The following is a 20,568-nucleotide window of genomic DNA, read 5'->3' on the forward strand; positions in this document are numbered from 1 at the left end:
GTCCCGGGCTTCATCGCTGGGTTCATGTCTGTCTCTCTCTGTACACTGGGTAATGGATTGGTCCTCAGCAGTGGTGATATTTATCAGAGGCCTTTGCTCCATCTGTCCCTCTGTGTACACATGCACTGCAGTCACTTCCACATCACCCAGTTTTATTAAGTTTTGTAAGGAGAATTTTTTTGCCAGAGTAAATGTGTTTTGGAGAGGAGCTAGGGTATTCCCTTAAAATGGCCCAACCTGTCTGGGAGCCAAAATCTGACTCTGGGGACTGTGGCCATTAACTTGCCAGGCACTCTGAGCCAGGAAACAGTTCCTGGCTGATCGTCGGGGTTTGTGGCCCCCTCCTACCCGCACTCCCAAGGCAGGCTGGGGACACGTGGCCCTGCCCCGCCCTTGCTGGCTTCAGTTTCTGAATCGGGAGCTGCAGTGGCCTGCTTTCCCCCCGCCCTTCTCATCAGTCAGGAAGCCTGGATTGCAGGCTAAGGGAAGCCGCAGCCTCTCCCGCCTGACATCCACTGCCCCCAGCTCCTGGGCACCTGCTCCAGTCCTGAAGTCCATAGAAATCCTCAGCAAAGCCCTAGAAAACCACATCCTCCTGGGTGAACAGGTAAGAAGGCATTTTTTTTTTTCTCATATGGTTTCCTATTCCTGACTTCACCTCAACTTAGCTGCCGCTTTTGCAGATCACAGCAAGAGGGATCTGAGCAAAAATTGAAAAAGACAGCCCCCCTACCCCCACCCCCGCCAAGCAGCTCTGCACTATATCTCAGAAATGTTGTGAATTCTCTACGTGTTTCTTCAGGCTTGCAGGGAAAAAAGGCAGATCCAAATAACCATAAAGCAAGTTACTTTCCCGTGTTCTCTTCTGGGTTTTGTAAATCATCAAACCCACATTTTTATTTATTTATTTATTTATTTTATAGATTTTATTTATTTATTTGACAGACAGAGATCACAAATAGGCAGAGAGGCAGGCAGAGAGAGAGGGAAGCAGACTCCCTGCAGGGCAGAGAGCCCAATGTGGGGCTCGATCCCAGGACCCTGGGATCATGACCTGAGCCGAAGGCAGAGGCTTTAACCCACTAAGCCACCCAGGTGCCCCAAACCCACATTTTTAAACGATTGTTGTGGGTTCACTGCATAGTGCTTTAGGTCTTGAGATCTTTAAGTACTCTGTGTGAATGAGTTATCACATGCTTGCATTACCTTATCAAAAATTAATTGACTTAGAGTTCTTTAAAAAGGGAGGAAAGAAAATGGCATAGGTGAGCCTGCCTCATTCAGATGGTATTCTGAAATTAAAATAAGTTCTACTTTTACACTTGACATTTATTTTAAATGCACACAACCCACCTACTATAGGGCATACATACTCAAGGTGTACGTGCTGTCCACCACATTAACCAGTCCATCCCAGCGCACGCGGCCTTCGCCCCTCAGTTGGGAGGCTGGGCTGCTTCCAGGTGATTGCAGTTAGTAATCTGGCTTTTATAGACAATACTGAAAATAACTTTTTTGAAGTTTTTTAAAACTTTTCCCCCCTCTCCTTGGAGTTTATTTTCCATCTAGAATGAATGAACACTTGGGGCATAGGGCAAGAACATTTTTATAGTTCATGATACACATGGGGTGAACTCACTCAATTATGTGACTAATTCCTAATTTTCGGAACCGTGATGGTATGAGGGGGTGGGTAAGGAACTTGTTTTCTCTGAGGATTTTTCAGGAAGGAGGCAGTTTGCGTGGTGGTTAAAACAATGACCTTTGAAGGCAGATAAGCCAGGGTTTGTATGCATACCCTCTTGACCTTGAACTCTCACTTAATAATTGTATCTCAGTTAGTTCATCTGAAGAATAGAGATTATAAAAATTTAATAACTGATAGAAGATTTGTAAAACACTTGGCACAAAGTCCGGGACTTAAAGCACCCCTGGTAGGCTCTTCAAGCCTGTGGGTCTCTCTGGGTCATTTTACCAGTTGGGCGGAACTGAGAAGGTCATCCCAAGGGCATCTTTTTGACTCCTTGACTCTTCTTTTCCAGCCCCATTATAACTGGAGTGAAAGGCTTCTCCCCTGACAGAGGATTTCTTTTTTCACTTCGGCCCCTATCTGTACTACGGCTGGAGCGCTGGGGAAGGACAGTAGGTCAGCTGTCAGCCTCTTTCTTTCTGAAGGTTCCCCAGTCTCTTGACTTCTGCCATCTGATCAAGATGTCACCCTTCCATCTCTCAGCCTCCTGGGTCAAAGTGCAGTTTAAGGGATCCCTGGACAGAGTGGAGAATTCCCCAGGCACACCTGTTACCCCACTCTGGCAAGTTATTGCGAGGCCGTCTATGAGGTGCAGTGGAATAAGCACAGGCTGGTCAGGCCGGGTTCCAATCCTGACTGTGGGCAGTCAGTCATTAGACTACTCTTTTTTTTCTTTTTTTTTTTTTAAAGATTTTATTTATTTATTTGATAGAGATCACAAGTAGGCAGAGAGGCAGACGGAGAGAGAGGAGGAAGCAGGCTCTCCGCAGAGCAGAGAGACTGATGCGGGACTCGATCTCATGACCCTGAGATCATGACCTTAGTAGAAGGCAGAGGCTTAACCCACTGAGCCACCCAGGCGCCCCCCATCAGACTTCTCTAAGCATGGATTTCTTCCTCAGTAAAATGGAAGTTAATGCCTATGCCATAGAATTAGATGCAATAACATGGGTAAAGCATTTGACACATAAGGACCCATTACTGTGGAAGGTCAAGGTCAAGCTCCAGAGCCTTTAGGAAGATACCAGAATTAGCCATAAAAGACAGGCCGAAAACTTACATGCTTTTGTTTTCTTGGTCAGCAATCATTTACTGGGCTGGCTGACCATGGTGCTGGAAACAGGCGAGACGCAGAAGACAGATTCCATGCTCTTGATATAGGCACACAGCCCATCTCACAGGAGCAGAGGAGACGGTGACTGAGCAGCCTGGGGGCTCCGGGACAGTTCCTTGCTTACAAAGGAAGAACAGGCTATTAAGCAGAAGCGGGGGAAAGCAGAGTCTGGGGAAAGTGGGAAGTTCAGGAGGCTGCATGGCTGGAAGAGTGGGGTATGAAGTGAGAGGAGTCGGGGGGACCAAATTTTGAAGGACGTTGATAAGTCTAGTGAGAATATGTACTTTATCTTAAGGATGCGAAGGTTTAAGTGGGATTGGGGATGCCCGTTCTGGAGGCTTTGGGGGCTGGTGTTGGAAGCCTGAAATGCACCCAGCCTTCTACCCCATCTCAGGGGCTTTAATGGTACCTCAACTAAATAAATGCACAGGATAGGCTCAGTGTGGGAGAGCCTGGCTTGGAAGTTGGGGTGCTGGGTTGTGGGGTTCTGACCCCAGCTCACCACCGGAGTGGGTGGGTCCCCTCTTCTGCCTTAGTTGAGTTCAAGGCAGGTAGGCTTCCTATAGCTCTTTCATCTGCAAAATGTCTTTGGAAGCCGAAGTTCCCCCACCTCCACCGCCCCGCTCCACAACGCAGTACGGTCGGGCTGCAGTACCTGCCTCGGTCTTGATAGAGGCATTTTGTCTGAAATGGGCAATCTGGCCCTTTAATGCTGGGAGACTCCATGGAGGTCTGAGAACAGTGGTCTCCAGGCCTGTAGCAACCCCAGGGGAATTGTGGACTCTGTCTTACACACTTAACATGAGAGGGCCCTGTCCCACGAGTAGGAGATGATGTCCTCTGGGATCTGAGCTGCATTTAGCCTGGGAACCTGCCTCCAGAGTTTCCCAGGGGCTGCCTGGAGAGTTCTGTCTGCGCATTCCAGCCAGGAAGGGCCAGTGACCACGCCTGGAGAACTTTAGTTTTTCCACATCCTTACCAACACTTGTTGTCTGCCTTTTTGATAATAATCATCTCAATGGATGTGGGAAGGTAGTTCATTGTGGTTTTGATTTGCATTTCCCTAGTGACTAGTGATGCCGATCATCTTTTTATATACCTGTTGGCCATTTTTATATCTTTGGTGAGCTATCTATTTATGTCCTTTGTGTATTTTTATCCCCAGTCAGATTATTGGACTTTTTGATGTTGAATTGTAGGAGTTTTTATATATCCTGGATATTAACCCTTAAATTTGTGGATATTTTCTTCCATAGGTTGCCTTTTCACTCTGTTGATTGTGTCCTTTGATGCACAGAAGTTTTTTTCAATTTTGAAGTAGTCCCATTTATCTATTTTTGCTTTTGTGGTCCTTGCTTTGGTGTTCTAGTTAAGAAATAATTGCCAAATCCAGTGTTAACTAAGTTTTTTTACTTGTGTTTTCTCCTATATGAATTTTATAATTTGGGATCTTATTTTTTTTTATTTGTTAAAGATTTCATTTATTTATTTGTCAGAGAGAGAGAGAAAGAGAGAGGAGCGCGTGCACGCATAAGCGGGCAGAGTGGCAGGCAGAGGTGGGGACAGAAGCAGGCTCTCCGACGAGCAGGGAGCCCCATGCGGGCCTCGATCCCAGGGCCCCGGGCTCATGACCCGAGCCGAAGGCAGTGGCCCAACCGACTGAGCCACCCAGGGGTCTCTTATTTATTTTATTTTTTCTTAAAGATTTTATTTATTCATTTGACAGACAGAGATCACAAGTAGGCAGAGAGGCAGGCAGAGAGAGAGGAGGAAGCAGGCTCCCCACTGAGCAGAGAGCCTGATGCGGGGCTCAATCCCAGGACCCTGAGATCATGACCTGAGCTGAAGGCTAAGGCTTTAACCCACTGAGCCACCCAGGCACCCCCCCCCTTTTTTTTAAGATTTTATTTATTTATTAGAGAGAGAGAGTGAGCAGGAGGAAGAGGGAGAGAATCTGAAGCAGACTATGCACTGAGTGCAAAGCCCAATGCTGGGCTCAATCCCACCACCGTGAGATCATGAGTGAGCCAAAACCAAGAGTTGGACACTTAACCAACAGAGATCTTATGTCTTTGCAAGCATTTTAAAGGCTTTATTGTTTTTATGACATGTGCTTATTAGAAAAAATACTAACAATTCAGAAAAGCAGAGAAAGAAAAGAAAATCTTAATCCCACACCCCTACTCCCCCAAAAGTAACACCCCTAATGATACTTTATTGGGCAGTTCTCCAGATACTGCCTTACTTCATCGCTTCTCAAACTGTAACCTACACAGGAATCACCTGAGCGTTTTTTAAATTCTGATTCCAGAGGCCTGAGATAGGCACAAGTTGTTATAGTTCTTTTTTTCCCCCCTGTCTGTCTGTCTTTCTTTCTTTCTTTCTCTCTCTCTCTCTCTCTTTCTTTCTTTCTTTTTCTTTCTTCCTTTGCTTGCTTGCTTTAAGTAAGCTACACGCCCAGCATGGAGCCCAAGATTCTATATTTTTAACATGTTCTTAGGTGATGCTATTGAGTGATCAGGAAGCCATTGGAGCACCTGTAGTCTATACACACACAAGCAGACCTGTGTTCTGTGGGATCATCTATACATGACTTACTTCATAACCCGTGTTTTCTCCCCACCCAACATTCATTGCCATGGAAATGCCAATAAATGCCAATAAATACAGAGCTCCAATTTCCTTTATAGTGATCATATACTATCCTATTTCATGGTAAGATGCTAGCTCAGCTAGTCCCCTTGGATGAAATTCAGGGTGCTACCAAATTATCATTGTTAAAAATAGCACAGTAGCAAACATCTTTGCCACCATGTCTTTGTCTGGAGGTATTATTGTTACTTTTTTTTTTTTTTTAAGTTTTATTTATTTATTTAAATAATCTCTACACCCAACTTGGAGCTTAAGTTTACAACCCTGTGAGATCAGGAGTTGCATGCCCCTTGGACTGAGCCGCCAGGTGTGCCATATTCATTTGTTTTTTCTAAGAAGCCGACCAGCACTAACACATTCAAATGCATTACTCCTAAAAGGAGTCACCTGGGAGGGTGGACTCTTAATCTAAGGCTCTGCCATCCCCCATTGGTGGAGAGCAGGGCACTGTGGGATCAAGGTGGGCCACGCAAAAGCAGGGAAAGCAGCGGTGGTGCCAGCGCAGTCCGGCCCAGTCTTTGGCCTGGCGTTGTGGATCTAGTGCTCATTCAGTCCCCGCAGCTCTCGGCAAGCTTTGACTGTCTTCCCGATTTTGCAGATAAAGAAACTGAGAGGGAAGGAATCCTAGCTTGCCCACGGTCGTGCAGGTAGGACGCTGCAGGGTCAGGGACGCACCGGCTCTGTGTCTGCATGCCTGTGAGTAACCCCTTCTCAGCAGCCCTACCCCTCCCTCCGGCCGTTCTGGTCCGGACCTCCCTGCACTGAAGAAACCGGAATCCTCAATCCTAGAGCTGCGTGGGCGCCCCTCCAGGCCCTCTAGCACCTTCCCTCCTGCACTTCCCTCTAGATGCTGCGGAGGCAGCCTTGAATCCCACTCTGAATCCCAGACCTCCCCTAACAGACGGTAATAACAGCCGCTGCCATTTACTTCCGGCAAGCGCTATGGTAAGTGCAGAACAGAACATGCTTGGTCTCAAATCCTTATTACAACGCTGTGCAGCTGGTGCTCCCCATCCCCATTTTACAGCTGGGAACTGAGGCCCAAGGTTTAAGTCACTGGTTCAAGACTGCCAAGTAGATGGAGAACTGTGACGTCAACCTAGACGTCTGGCTCTATCTAGCCCTTTATATTGAGTGAAAATCTCCAAAATCCACCTGCCAAAACGTTGCCTGCTTCCTACCCAGCTGTGTCTGGCTGACGTTCCCAGGCTCTTGACACTCTCACAGGTGTGGATTCAGGGCTGCCACCTCTGCTTGCCAGGTAACCGGTGCTGTCCCCCCTCCCTAGGCAGACCAGCCAAGAAGGAGGCCCTCTCCAGGCCAAAGACTCTGTGGGTTGTGTGCAGGGTCATGCCTTTGTTGGATGCTAATTTCAGGATTGCCTGGGTCTGGGAGATCCAGGGGGCTGGGGTTTTGGGGGTGGGGAGGTCTTCCTCCCTAGCCAGGCCCTGAACAGAGCTCTGAGGACATTGGAGACCCTAGGAAGGTCACTAACGAGTTGGACAGCAAGCATTTGCGGGGATAGGGGCTGTCGAGAGTACCAGGCAGTTGCAGACAACCCTGAGCTTGAATCCCAGCTCTGAAATGTGCTGCCTGTGGGACCTTGAGCAGGTCACAGCGCCTCTCCAATCCTGCTTTCCTCTGCTGTGAAGTAGGGATTAAAAAAAAAAAAAAAAAAGTCTCTCCCTATAGGTTGCATATGATTTAGGATTGCTACTATTAAAAAACAAAAACAAAAAATTACAAGGCTAGGCAGGGGTGCAGAAAAATTGGAACCCTTGTGTGCTGTCGGTGGGGTTGTTAGATGGTACAGATGCTATGAAAAAGTTTGGCAGTGCTTCAAGAAATTAAAAATAAAACGATCATATGATCCAGCAATGCCACTCCTAGGTACATACCCAAAATAATTGAAAGCAGGGTCTTGAAAAGATAGTACACCCCTGTTCATAATAAAGCAGTCTTGTTTACAATAGCCAAAAGGTAGAAGCAACTCAAGTGTCCATACACAGATGAACGGCTAAGTTAAAGGTAGTAAACACATGCAATGGAATATTACTCAACCTTAAAATGGAAGGAAATTCTGATACAGGCTCCGACATGGATGAACTTGGAGGATGGTATGCTCAGTGAACTAAGCCAGACAAAGACGATCCTGTATGATTCCACTTATATGAGGTGCTTTGTGTTGTGCTGATTATGGAAACAGAAAATAGAGTGGTGGTTGTGAGGAACTGGAGAGGTTATTATTTCATGGGTCTAGAGTTTCAGTTTTGCAAGATGAGGAGAGTTCTGGAGATGGGGCTTAGTGATGGGTGCACAGGCAGTGGGAATGTGTTTAATACCACAGCACTGGACACTTGGAAGTGGTTCAGGTTTTCTGTTCTGTGTATTTTACCACAATTTTTTAAACTGGGGGAGAAAACAACATGCCTCACAGGGATTTCGTGAGGCCGTGCACGTGAACTTTGTTGGTGTCAGGTCTGCGGGCATCCTAGACTTTGTGCCTCGTGGATCTAGGTGTTGGGGTGCGTGTGTGTGTGTGTCTTCATGGGGAGTGCCATTCTGCATGAGGTGCTCAGTGTGGGGTTCTAGGGGGACTTTCTGGAGGACTTCTGGGACCGTGCTCAGGGTGATCCTAGTGTTTGTGGGATGGGTAGATTCCGGACACTGGAAAGTCCCTGGCAGAAAAATCACTCCCACGGTAAGCCAGTTTGCAGCTCCACCTAGAGGACTTGTGATCAGAGCCATCCACATGTGGAGCACGGCCCACTCCTGGAGCCATGGAAGGAGAGACTTGGCCAGCTGTGGAGGAGACTCCTGCACGGGGCGGTGGGCTTGGCGGGGGCCCTCCAAGGCTCTGTGCCTCTCTGATGGGATCCAGTCCAGAAAGTTACACATAACAGGCGTATGTGAAGGTGGGACCCAAGTCAGAGGACGGGACGGGGCAGGCAGGTGGGAAGGCTTGCTTCCAGACCTCCCCTAACTGACGGTAATAACAGCTGCTGCCATTTACTTCCGGCAAGCGCTATGGTAAGTGCAGAACAGAACATGCTTGGTCTCAAATCCTTATTACAACGCTGTGCAGCTGGTGCTCCCCATCCCCATTTTACAGCTGGGAACTGAGGCCCAAGGTTTAAGTCACTGGTTCAAGACTGCCAAGTAGATGGAGAACTGTGACGTCAACCTAGACGTCTGGCTCTATCTAGCCCTTTATATTGAGTGAAAATCTCCAAAATCCACCTGCCAAAACGTTGCCTGCTTCCTACCCAGCTGTGTCTGGCTGACGTTCCCAGGCTCTTGACACTCTCACAGGTGTGGATTCAGGGCTGCCACCTCTGCTTGCCAGGTAACCGGTGCTGTCCCCCCTCCCTCCGGCTGGTGGCTTTGTGGAGCCAGGCCCAACCTGCTTGTGTCCCCAGGGTCCAAGGATAAAACTGCAGACAGCATTGGCTTTGATTGGGAGCCAAGCTCTGTTGCTTAGTGCCCCCCTTCTTCCATTAAATGGGACCCCCCCCCCCTTACAAACTCTCTTCCAGAGCTTAAAGTCTTTCCCATAGCTGAGTACATTTTGCTTTTTTGCAACAGTGGTTTTTTTCCAACTTCGCTGTCTGGGTGCCAAGACCTTGTCTACATGATTCAGATGGTCCCAAGTTCCCAGTCTAGTACCTGCAAGGCAATAAATTCTCTCTCTCATGGTGGCAGTGTGGTGGCTTCCTTTGTCCTCGGGGCTGAGCAGGATTACAGAGGAAGCCCTGGCTGGGATGGTGGTTTATCTAGAATGACTCAGTTTGCTGGGGTGGCGTTCATACCTTATAAAGGCACATGGAGCTCTCAATTAGGGACATCTCCGTGCCAGGCAGGTTGCTAATTCATATGGACGCTGGGAGATAAAGGAGCGTGTTATTCCCCCTAGTCGGAACGAGGAGTGTGAGGACTGGAGAAGTTAAACCATGTGTTTAGAAATCCAGCTTTTTCCCTGTCTCTGCTGCTGCCTTTGAGGCTCCGTGTCCGTTGCTGGTCTGACAGCAATATTCGTTCCACCTGCTGCTTGGTAGAATAACTACCTTCAAGCTTTCTCCCCACTGCCACCCTGGGAGTGGGTCTTGGCTGTGTTATTTTAAGGATAAAAAAGGTGATCAGGGGCTTCCCAACATCCTACAGGGGAAGGGACATCCCAGGACAGGATGGTGGTCCTTTCGGCCTGGTCTTGCCCTCCAGGTACCCTCCTACCTCCGCCACACTTGACTGTGGTCTTTGTAGCCCTCCTGCCTGCCTTCTTGGAGGAGCTGTCCCAGTCTCCAGTGAAACTGTGATTCACAGAGGCCGGCTGACTAGCTGGCCCGGTGGAGGCTGGGCTGGGGCCAGGTACTTTCCAGCGTGTAGCCACAGTTGGGAAACCTTCCTTGAGCGACACCTCTGCCAAGGGTTCCTCTTGGCCGTGAAGCCACTCCTCTCCCTTTCCCTGGAAATCACACAGGCAGTGTACTTTCTGACTGTCCTACTGCAGTGACAACTTAGCCGTTAACCCAGCTCTCTAAAGCTTGACTCTTGACCCCAGAGAAGGAAACTGAGGTTGGTTCAGGATCTTAAATTCTGGGCTTGCAAATGCATGGGCTTAAAGCATTTTATTTTATACCTTTTAGGTTTTCTTAGATTAAGTTCTAACTTAGGAATGTTTGCTTTCAGAGGTAGGTCTGTTTCTGGGCTTGTATTCTGTTCCATTGATCTATTTGTCTCTTCCTCTGCCAATACCTCACTGTCTTGATTAGCCTACTTTTGTACTAAGTCTTGAAATCAGGTAGCATTGGCCCTCCAGGCTTGTTCTTCAATATTGGGTCTTCTGCCTCCCTACATGAACTTTAGAATCAGTGTTTAGATATCCACAAAAATAACCCTGTGGGATTTGATTGAGATGGCAAACATCTTAAAAATTACTGTGTCTTTCTGTCCCTGACATGGAATCTCCAGTCATTTGTTGAGGTGTTCCTTGATTTCCATCAGAGTTTTATAGTTTTCTTTATATAGATCTTCTACAAATTTTTTTATAGATTTATACCAAAGTGTTTCATTGTTTTGGTCCTAACATAAATGGTATTGTGGTTTTAATTTCAAACAGGTAATACAGAAAAAAAAAAAAGATACAGATTGATTTACAGTGAAAAGTGGTTTCTTTTCTGTATCCTATTCCTTGGGTCTCTATTTTCAACTATCCAAAGACATTCACTGATGGTAGGTTCTTGTGGATCCTTCTAGAGATGGTATGTATATACTCAAGCTCCTGTTAATGTTTATTACGAATTCAACAAACATCCAGGGGCATTCGCTGTGGGTCGAGCACAGGAGATGGGGCAGAGAACAAGAGGGGGTCCTGCTCTCCTGTAGCCAACACTCACTGTAGTTGGTGCCACCAACTATATCACCGGTCCCCACAGGGACTCTGCCGGGCAGGTATTATTATCCCCGTGGGAGGGCTGAGGGCCAAAGGAGGACTCTCAGGGGCCAACTGAATTGTCCAAGAGCTTAAGCAGAGAGGCTGGTCCTGCCAAGAGCTAGGCGCAAGGCTGATGCTGCTCTAGGCCAGAGGAAGCAGGTTCCAGAAGGGAGGGCTTTTTGCCAAGGCAAATAGGTACCAATGAGGAGGAAGGGAGGAGATGGGGAGAGGAGGCTGCCAGCCAGTCTGGGGCCAGACTCCTGTCAGAATAAGGACTTAGAAATCCTGTTCCTAGATGGCTGCATTTTAATTCCTTAATTTCATTTCCTCTCTAGCTGCTTAGACACATTCTTCTGAGGACCAGCCTACCCTTGTTTGGCTGACTCTAGGAGAAAAGGGATTTATCCATATTGATAAATTTATCCATCCTGAGATCAACATTGTCAGGGGAATGGCCAGGGCATCCCCAGAGGCACAGAAGGGGTCGTGTGCTCAGGACCGGCTGTGGTGGAGAGCTGAAGAGAAGCCGTGGGCTGCTGACGGCTGAGTATCAGAGTGGCCAAGTATGCGCCAAGATGGCTTCCCCACTGGGTCTCCCTGCTAGGTTGGAGGTAACTTTCCTAGACCTGGCACTAGGCTCTCTGGCCTCCCATTTCCCACCTCTGCCTCAGACACTGGGGCCCGTGGATGCCCTACAGCTCCTTGCATGCTGCGCTCTGCCCGTCCCCCAACCCTGGTGAGAATATTTACATCCGGCTCTTGTCTGTTTGTCATACCTGTAGTAAGAATAGCTCCTCACTGACCAAGATGGCCATTGGCTGAAATTTCATTCCCATTTTACAGATGCGGAAATGGGCCCTGAAGCAAAATCTTTGCCGTAACACTACATTGCCTCTGTCGGGTCCTAGCTCCCAGGACAGGGGCACTCGATAGCAGCCCTTCTCCCCAGCTTGATAGGTTTGTAGGTGCCTCACTTAAGCAGCTCAGACCTCTTCCCTCTGTTTGGACTGGGGTAGTTCTCTGGCTCTCCCCTCTCCCAATGGCCCTGCTCTGGGCCATTTCCGACTTGATATTCTCAGGGCCCACTCTGTAAAGAGGAGTTACTCTTTCATGGGGTTCATCCGATTTTATGGTTCTTACTACACATTGTCAGGTAGGGCCCATTCAGAAAGACTGCAGTGTTTTATCAATGAACACGTATCAGACATATGTACCTCTTATCAAAGACATATATACCTCTTATCTTCGATTCCTGGAGGCAGAAAGGACTCACTTAACATGATAGTTACATTCTGCACACATGCGAGCACTATGTCCTGCGGCCTCTGCTTCTGAATGGCACCAGTTTTCCTGAGTAGGATGGTTCCTTATACAGCTGCACCCCCGAAGAGACCAGGCAAATGGCTGGTGGCCAGTGCCCTGAAGGGACAGTTCTTAAAAGGGCCTGGGACTCCTTTCCACCTAGGCATGGCTCAAACTGCCAGGGAGAACGGCCCCTCAGCCCCTCTGGGCACATGAGCTCCATTAGACACGCCCTAGAGGCTGTCTTTCTTCATCACTCCAGCTTTTGCCTCTAATTCAACTTGAAAATCAGTGGTCCCTAAGTTCATGTGCTCATCAGGTCACTCCCCAGCTCAAGAATCTGCACTGGCTCCCAGCTGCATGTCACATCAAGAACTGCCTGGCTCTGAAGATGATCTGTGGTCTGGCCTTGACTTTGCCTATTCAGTATAGATTCCATGACACCCCAGTGCAGCTCCTTTGCTCCAGATGAACAACCTTCTGTTTGCCATCCAGAGAATCTGCCACGGGCCTCCTTTTCATGCCTTGTTCACTTTATCTCCACTTTCCCTTCTCAGTCTTTCCTTATCCCCATTCTCTGTCCTTCATCTTGGAGCTTAATTTGTCTCCCCCTTTTCTTTGCATGAGGTGTCCTCTGACCAGCTGGCCAACTCTAGTCCGTCCCTTCTCCAAACACTTACTGTATTTATTGTTGACACCATAGAAACCGGCCTTTAACTGTTTTGTAGATGTGCTTTGGACCTGCCTCCAAGATCACCTACTAGACTGTGATTTCCAAACGGAAAGACTCCCAGAGTCTAGGATGGCTCTGGGCATACCGTTCCCTGCATACTAGCCATTCACAGTGAGGCAGTACACATGGAACTGTCCTGTAACCCTCCGGCAAGACAACAAAGGCACAACAAGGCTCTTAGTGTTACCATATTCCACAGATTATAAAATACACATTTCCCCCCACTCCCCACATTTTAACATCTCTGAAATCAGGATCAATGGCATATCATAATTTGACAGCACAGCTCCCTGTCCCTGTTTCTTAGTGGGATATAAAATATTGGTGCATTTTACAATCTGTTGTGCGTTAGACTTGAAAAGAACATTACTTCATGGAAATGCTGGTACTGACTGACATGAGAATCTGTTGATAGCTGTTTCTGGATTGGACCTGGGAGAATGTATTTGGGAGAAGTGAGGTGATGTGGGAAAGATCTGGGAGATGAGGGGATGCTGGGAGAAGTGGGGGATGCTGGGAGAAGTGGGGGATTCTGGGAGAAGTGGGGGATGCTGGGAGAAGTGGATTCTGGGAGACATGAGGGATCCCAGGAGAAGAGGGGGTGTGCTGAGAAGGAAGGGGAAGGGCCCCTAATGGGGCACCTATTGGGTCCAGAAGTTTCCTGAGTCACTCTGATATGATTCAGCTCTTACTCTCTTCCATTCTCCTGTCCCCTCCTGTGTCTATGCTGGTTCAGAGGCTGATTTCTTGTTAACTGGGATCTCACCATCTCCAGCCCCTGTGGGGTGGTGACAGGGGGTCGAGAGGCTGTCTTCCCTCACCTGTGAGGAGACTTCTGATGGCCTTGGATTCGTGGGTGCCCCTGACCAGCCGGTTGCCCAGCTGGGAAGACAAAGCTGAGCTCCTAGCCCAGCGTAAGCCCAGACAGGGAGGGATGAGGGGGGACCAAAGGCCCAGGGCCACAGACTGTCTAACCTCTGAGGAAGCCCAGAAAGCCAGCCCATCCGTGGTGAAGAGGAATAGCTCCTCTCTAGGCCCAGCAGCCCGAGCTCCGGCCAGAGTGTCCTGCCGTGACCAGCTGAGGCCATGCATGCAGCCTCTGGGCTGTGACTGTGAAGTGTCAGGGTGCTCAGGTCAACCCTTCAGCTCCACATCCTCGTGGGCTCTGTCCCCTGAGTCAGGCCTCTCTTGGCCGCACAGGCAGGTTCCTCTGGCTGCAGAAAGCTGCTGAGTGGGGGCACGTGGTCTTTTCCTTTTGCTTGCAGGCCGCCCTCCTGCAGTTATCAGCAAGGTCTTTGGGGCCAAACATACTTAGATTTGATACTCGTTCTCCCACGTGCTACCATGTGACCTTGGGCACGTTGTCAAACTTTCTGGGCTTTGTTTTCCTCATCTGGGTGTTTTTTTTGTTTTTTTGGTTAATAGGTGGAGATTTTAATATAGTAAAGGGAATTTACATATGAAAGCTTGTCTTTTTTTTTTCCACATGTGAAATCTATTTTTTTTAAAGATTTTATTTATTTATTTGACAGATGGACATCACAAGTAGGCAGAGAAGCGGGCAGAGAGAGAGAGGAGGAAGCAGACTCCCCACTGAGCAGAGAGCCCTATTTGGGGCTTGATCCCAGGGATCATGATCTCAGCTGGAGGCAGAGGCTTTAGCCCACTGAGCCACCCAGGCGCCCCTTTTTTGTTTTTAATCCCGTAAAGTTAACATACAGTGTTCTGTCAGTTTCAGGTGTACAATATGGTGATTCAGCAATTCGGTACATTACTCAGTGCTCTCAAGAAAATGTACTCTTAATCCCCTTCACCGGTTTCCCCCATCCCCCCCACCTTTTCTCCCAACCATCAGTTTGGTTTCCTCATCTTTAATATGAAGGTGAGAATTCCTAACTCTGGTGTTGTGTGTGTGTGTGTGTGTGTGTGTGTGTGTGTGTAGGAATTAAGGGACAAAGTGATTAACATTAGCCACTATTACTGTCCCGTTAGCCCTTTATCCATTGAAAGTAGTCCCAGTTCCATCCTATGGACCCTTGCCAATGTTATAAACATAAGTTTTATGGGCCCCAAACATCCTTGAAGCAGAGGCAGCACCATCTGCGTGTCCACCCCCCATCCCTTAACAGAGGGTTCTGGCTCTTTTCCCCTCATACTTCCGGTTTTCATGGGGGCATTTCCTGTATGTCCAGAGGGGACCATGCCTGGTGAATGCCAGACCTCTAGCTCCATTGGAGAGATAAGGCAGGAGCCATGCAAAGTTAAGGCTAAAATAACCTCTAGAAAGAAAAAGAAATGTAAGGGAGATTGCTTTCCAGCAAGATGGAAGATTTGATAGTTGGTGGGGAAAACGATAAAACATCCAGAAACAGGATGGGAAACAGTCAACACACTTTATGCATAGCTGAGCTGCACGGAAATAGGATAGCCCTTGAGCAAGAGACCTAGAAGAAGTTGAGAGCCTTTTTTGGGGACGGAGTGCGGCTGCTTTGGCTGCCCTTTGCTGGTCTGGACAAGGCAGGAACTTGGGTTTGAAAAGCCAAAGGGACAAGAACAGTGTTTTGAACCTACCTGAAGCAGAGAAGTAGAACTGTGACTCCCACAGACAGCTGGGATCCTCGAGGGTTTAAACTTCCAGTGAAAGTTAGGCCAGAAAAAAATATACTCACCTTCAAAGGCAGAGGAGAAGGAAGCTCTTCTAACCTGGCCTGGTTGGGGAAGGTCTCTTCTGAGAAATGTATGACTACACTCCTGCCTTCTTTTGAATCTTGGATTCAATTTACGCAACTCACGTGATCCTAGAGTGTCTAGGCCAGGAAATGAACATGATAGCTATTCCCGGCTGGAAAGTCCATAGAGACAAGAAAGTAGAGTGAGTGGTGGTTGCCAGGGGAAATGGAGAGTTGTTTAAAAGACCTAGAGTTTCTGTTTTACAAGATGAAGAGTCCCGGAGACTGGTTGCACAACTGTATGAAAGTCCTTAACACTACAGAACTACACACTTAAAAATGGTTCCGATGGTAAGTTTAATGTGTATATTTTGCAAGGGAAAAAAAAAAAAGCTAATTCTGACTGGTGTCTTTTTGGGACACCTGGCAGAAGCAAAAGCATTACCTCTTTGGAGAGATATACCTTCAACCCATCCTGCTCAGGCTGCCTTTAGGATCCTTGTTGAATTTGAGAGAAAAGTGCAAGTTGCAAAACACACGAGGAAACCAGCAGGGAGTGAGCAGCAAGAATGAAAAAGAAAGAGGATAAATGTCCCCAGATGTTTACTGTGGAGTTATTAATAATGTCCAAAAAAGCCAAAACCAAAACAAAACCCACCACTACCACGACAGCTGGAAATAAAGCAAAAGTCCCACGGCCAGGAAATATTCCAGAGCCATTAAGAGATTTAGAAGGATTTCCCTGAGGGACTTTAACCTGGAGTGAGAAAAATTAGGAATGGAGTTGGGTGCTAATCTCCCATTTTTGCAAAGCAGCCCCACGCCTGCGGATAGGTGTGTATTTCAAAACAGATCTGTGAGCCTCAGGGAGAGGGAAGGGTGCCCAGCAGGGTTGCTTGGGTAAGGCTGCAGGAGACGAAAGGGGTGGGGAGAAGGGAAAGGAGGAGAAAAAGAGGTCTCAAGATAGCACTGAAAAGATCTCCAGCACTTGGCGCTCAGCACGTCTGCTCTAATCCCATTTATGGAGGGTGATCTCTGAATGGGTGTGTTTGTGTCTATAGGAGAACACAATTATGATACTGATTTGCCTACTGTGAAGCGGGGGACAAGTTCGGTGGATCTGGTTATTTGATTGTATTAATACCAGTGAGCAAACGTCCTCTGTTTGTCCGCGGGGTTTAGTGTGAGCGAGGAGAACGCTGTGGAAGGAAAGGTGTTGGCACTTTTAACCCTGCAGAGGAGACGGGCCGGAGAAGGAGGTGTAAGAGGGAGATGTCCGATCTGGTGCCCTCACAAGAAGAGAGACCCAAACACCGACATCTTTGTATTGTGTTGTTTTACTTGTGACCACAAACGTACATTGGTTTGGAAAAGGAAAAGCAAACGAGTGAGCCAAGGAAACACTTGCGCACATTGCTTTTACCAGTGTCAAGTGTCTGCTCTCTTTGGAGGGCCTCCTTGCAGTAGCTTTCAAGAACGTAAATGTACCCAGTGTGCCTATTCCTCAAGACAGGAGTTCTGGCTCTCCCCGTGCGTTTGCTCAGGAGCACACCGCTTCCGGTCCTGAGAGCCGCTGCAGCATGACCTGCGGACGCAAAGGACTGGGAATGGCCTAGATGTTCATCGACAGGAGGTGGATGAAATCAGCCATGGTCTCTACACGGGGGAACACTTAACAGCGAATAGGGAAAAAGTGAGACTGTTACGGTCTTCTGGAGAGGGGGAGTGAGAAGAGGTTTCTGTGTGTTTCCTAAGGCGGCGATGGGTGGCTTAAAATAACAGACATGCTTTCTCTCCGAGATGGGAGTCCGGAGGCGTGAGATCAAGGGCCGTGCTCCCTCTGAAAGCTTGGGAACGGGGGTCCTTCCTGGCCTCCTCCTAGGTTCTGGTGGTTCCCCAAGTCTTTGGCATTTTTTTACTCGAAGCTGTGTCGCTGTGCTTCTGTCTCTGTCCTCCCATGGCTTTCCTCTGCGTTCGTGTCTCTCTCCTCTGGGAAGGATGTCCGCCCTTGGATTTAGGGGCCCCCGTCATCCGGCATGACCTCATCTTAGTGGTTACATCTGTAAAGACCCCATTTCCAAATGAGGTCACATTCTGAGGTTCCGGGTGGTTCGGAACTTTGGGGGCCACTCTTCAATACACTTTAAGCGCTGTGGTGTACTATGGTTGGATTGAAAAGGAAGAGGGAGAGAGAGAGATGCTTGCTTATGTTGGACACTCTGGAATGGGAGGAGGAAGTGGAGGTTGTGGAGACTGTCCGTTGGAGGGGCGCCTGTGTGGCTCCGTCGGTTAAGTGTCTTGCCTTCAGCTCAGGTCATAATCCCAGGGTCCTGGGATTGAGCCCCGCATAGGGTTCCCTGCTCATCGGGGAGTCTGCTTCTCCCTCTCCCTCTGCTTGTGCTCTCTCTCTCTCTCTGTCAAATAAATAAATACAATTAAAAAAAAAAAGAAGCATACCTAGGAGATGTCTCTGGAAGAAAGGACGTGAGGTCCAGAAGTAGAACCATGGCAGAGAAAAGAGGGAAGAGGATTTTGGTTGGCGTTCCTTCAGTTCGTGTTTGGCTTTGTGGCCCACTGTGGGAAAGTCTGGGGATTGGGTGGGGAAGAAGGAAGCTAGGGGGCTCGTAGAACCCAAGGTTGCTCACCCCCTGTACCTCTCTGGTGAGGAGAGATGGGCCTGACTGCCAGCCACTGGGCCACTGACTCAGCTAACAAATACTTCTCAAAGTTCTGGAACAACCCTTCTTGCCTAGGTTGGGTCCACTCCTGAGGTCCACGGAGGTGTTTGTCCTCATTTGTTAGGAGGTGGGAAGGCCCCTTCGGGTTCCTGCTCCAGGAAGCCTGCCGCCCCCTTCCTAGTCTCCTGTCTTTTCTGTCCTGTCTGCTGAGGCACCTACTTTCCCCCTCTTCTTACCAGCCTGCTCTGTGGCCAGGGGCTCGCTGCTCCAGACTGGGGCTCAAAGCTTTTCATCTTTGTGTGCAAAGCTCCGGGCACGCGGGAGAGGCTCTGTTAACAGCTGTGTGCAAGACAGAATTTAGCCTTGTGGTGGAGACTCTATGACCTGTTTAAAAAGTCTCATGTTCTTGCAGAAGGAGGTAGGGACATGAGTGGGGCTCCTGGTGGAACCAAGCCAGTCCTGAGTCAGACCGGGCACATGTGAGTAAGGAGGAACGGATCTAGTGAGGGGGTTGGCGACTCTCCCTGGGCCCCAGACCTTCCTTTTCAGGGAAGTGACTCAGGGACAGGGGCTGCCTGTCTCATTCTTCCTTAGCTGTGTTGCTAAGGAAGTTATGCATGTTAGTGATGCATGTTAGCAGGAAAGATAGCCCCTCCCTTTGCTGCACACCTCCCTGTGTCTCCTCATGATAGGCGTAGCTAAGAATGCAGGGGGCTTGTGTTGCAGCAGGGGAGAGAGATGGGAAGCTACAGTGAATGACCGTGTAATCACAGGCGCACTGTTGTTACAAGCACAGATCCACATTGCTTGTGGAAGGTGAAACAAAAACCAATCCAACCATGGGCCAGAATGGGCCACCTGTGCACGAGGGCCTGTGAAGGGCAGGGACACACTCCCACCGGCACCCTTGGAAGAGCGAGACTTGAACCAAACTCAACGAGTCTGAGGCCAAAGCTCTGCAGGAAAATGGGCCCTGAGCGACCAAGATGCTGTCCGGGCAGGGACCCCTGCAAACACTCCCATGACGCCTCCACCACTCGCGTTCTCCGAGCTCCGTCTTCAGATAAGGAAAGTGAGGTCTAGAGAAAGGAAATGATTTGCTCTCTGGGTCCCAAGTCAGGAAGGGGAGTCCGTAAGGAGAAGCCAAGGCTAGGTTTCCCGGCACTGGGCTCGGATCTGCCCAAGTCCCCAGAGTTCATCCTCTGTGAGCCAAAACTCAGAAACAAAGCTGCTCTGTTCACCAAGAATGCCGTTTCCCCACATTATTCTCCACTAGGGACATTCCTGCATTGGTAAAGAAGGGACTGGTTCAGCCCACATCCTGACAGTTGATGGGCTGGGCAGGCTTTAAACTAGAATCTGAAAGTTGGAGACCAAGGAGGTTAGACAGAGTCCCAGACCTGAAGGAGTTCTCCGCTCAGAGATGAGAGACCAGATGCACAGGACACTGTGATGAGGGCCAAAGGACAAGGGGCCCCAGGGGTCTGGGGGCACTGAGGGGCAACCCCCTTGGAGAGGGGGACATCTGGAACAAGCAGAAGCCTGGCAGTCTTTTGTGGGACAAGGGTGGCGTGTGAGAATCTGGGTGCAGGTGCGGCATGGAGGAGGGAGAAGGCAGGGGTGCTGGCGTGTGAAGACGGAAGGGCACTCTGCTCAGGGAGTGGCAAGTCCAAGGGATCGCGGCCAGTCAGACCTCGTGGAGGGGGCTTGCTGCATAGGTGGGGGCCCGACTGTCCCCTGGCCATCCTAGGTCCATGGAGCAAAGCTTCATGAGGGTCTTGCTCTACAAGAGGGGAAGGCTCTCTGTCTTATGGGAGAACGGTTATTCAAAACCTCTTTGAGGACAGACATCTCTTAATACATTGAGAAGAGCAGAGAGCCCTCATCTTTCCCCTCAAATACAAGTGTCTACTTATATGCCATATTTTTGAGGTTTTTTTTTTACATTTTTTAAATTGTGGGAAAATATACACAACATAAAAATGACCAATGTAAGCATTTTTTTTTTTTAAGATTTATTTATTTGTCAGAGAGAGAGAGCACACAAGCAGGGGGAGCAGCAGGCAGAGCAGGCAGAGGGAGAAGCAGGCTCCCCGCCGAGCAAGGAGCCCGATGCGGGACCCGATCTCAGGACTCCGGGATCATGACCTGAGCCAAAGGCAGTGGCCCAACCAACTGAGCCACCCAGGCGCCCCCCAATGTAAGCATTTTTAAAAAGTACACAACTCAGTAACATTAA

The 20,568-nt window shown here is 48.8% G+C and overlaps 1 protein-coding gene and 1 long non-coding RNA gene across 3 annotated transcripts in view; one reads left to right on the forward strand and one right to left on the reverse strand.

Moving 5' to 3' along the window:
- Positions 1-400: 400 nt before the first annotated feature.
- The window catches only part of IL34 (interleukin 34), a 55,587-nt gene continuing 35,419 nt past the window's right edge, over positions 401-20,568 (forward strand). The window contains exon 1 of one of the 2 annotated variants that reach the window (XM_082712299.1): positions 401-607. The gene's annotated coding sequence lies outside the window, so the exon portion shown is untranslated. The remainder of the gene's footprint in view (positions 608-20,568) is intronic. The other variant, XM_082712302.1, reaches the window with a different exon arrangement.
- Positions 16,973-18,824, reverse strand: LOC309853259. The gene is made up of 3 exons (XR_014305604.1): positions 18,566-18,824; positions 18,109-18,225; positions 16,973-17,236 (listed from the first exon to the last, which is right to left on the reverse strand). It is a non-coding gene; the product is annotated as an uncharacterized lncRNA (long non-coding RNA).

This window comes from Mustela nivalis (genome assembly GCF_964662115.1).
Source record: "Mustela nivalis genome assembly, chromosome: 18".
Taxonomy (NCBI): domain Eukaryota; kingdom Metazoa; phylum Chordata; class Mammalia; order Carnivora; family Mustelidae; genus Mustela; species Mustela nivalis.